We start from the raw sequence: 1540 nt of genomic DNA, 5'->3' as shown, positions 1-1540 counted from the left end.
TAAAAACATGGTAATTCTAACACCAACCACATAAAATGTTGGAGAGAAACAGAATGGGAAGCATTCCCAGAAGAAGAGAAGGTTACTAGATAGACAGATGTTGACTATGAAAGGTATTAGAGACACAATGAAGAGCCTACAAATCTGGAAAAAGAAAATATAAAGGAGATGAAAATACCAAGGGACCTGTTTTAAGATTTTATATACAGCAATTCTACAACATAAATCAATTTCTTCAAACATAAATGAATAGAGAAAGGATTGCCTGTGAAGGTCTATGAAGGAGACTAGAGATTCTTAAGAGAATGTTGACGCTTCTTAGAGATTTGATTGTTCTTCCCAGGTGTCTCAGTGGGTAAAGAATTCTCCTGCAATGCAGGAGATGTGGGTTTGATCCCTGGGTCAGGAAGACTTGCTGGAGGAAGGCAAAGCAACCCATTCCAGTATTCTTGCCTGGAGAATCCCATGGACAGAGGAGCCAAGCAGGCTACAGTCCATGTGGTTGCAAAGATTCTGACATGAATGAAGAGACAGCACACACAGAGACTGATTCCATTCAGTAAATAAGGATAAGGACTTAAAACAAAAATATTGCTGATTAATGAGCTAGTAAGAATAAGGTATATTAAAATTTCAAGAATGAATGTAAGATTATTGACTTGGGAAGTAGATGCAAAATATATGGTTGTATCGAGATAAGATACAATAGGAAATAGATTTTCAGAGAAAAGGTAAGGAACTATTTGGTGTATGCAGGATTGGAGATAACTTTAAGATAAAATTGATTAGCCATAAATCTCAGTCCTAGGAGCAGGGTGGGGACAGGGGATGCAGGGTGGAGAAGACGGAGAATCTTCTTTTTTCATCTGTGGTCTGAAATCTATTCCTGCCTGCATATTCAGAGACTTCATTCCAGCAAATAAGACTTTTTTTCACTTTTTCTTCCTTTGTTCCTTCCTATCCTCAATTTCCTTTCTATCTCTCTCTCTCTCCTCTCTCACATCACCTATTTTTTATGTCAATGTTTTAACATACATTAATCTTTTTCATCCTCAAAAAATCTCTCTCTCTGATACTTTTTCAGTCTTTGGGTGCTCCCTTACCTTTCTCCTCCCTTTAGAGTCAAGCTTTATGAAAGACTAGGTGTATTACCATCAACTTTTCCTCATTTCCCATTCTTTTATCAATTTATTGCAGTATCTGTTGCCAAAATCACCACAAACCAGACAGTTTTCAGTTTTAATTTGCTTGGTCTCTCAGCAGATGTTAATTCTGTTGATCATATCTCATTTCTCAAAATATTTCTCTGCCTTATTTTAGCTATCTCTCTCAGGTTTTTCCCTAATTATCTTGGCCATTCTCTTTTCTTCTAGGGGTTTATCTCCCTCCACCTAATCATGAAATACTGGACACTCCTCCAAAGTTCCATTTGGCGAAATTTCTGACTCTGAAGATAGTCAAGTCCCTCAGGGAGTTCACTTACATCTTTGGCTTATACTACAGTACACTGGGTAATGATTTACAGATCTATAAATCGAGT

The sequence above is a fragment of the Cervus elaphus genome, chromosome 28 (assembly GCF_910594005.1).
Source record: "Cervus elaphus chromosome 28, mCerEla1.1, whole genome shotgun sequence".
NCBI lineage: Eukaryota > Metazoa > Chordata > Mammalia > Artiodactyla > Cervidae > Cervus > Cervus elaphus.
The sequence above is the reverse complement of the archived record's forward strand: the minus strand, read 5'-3'. Positions refer to the sequence as shown.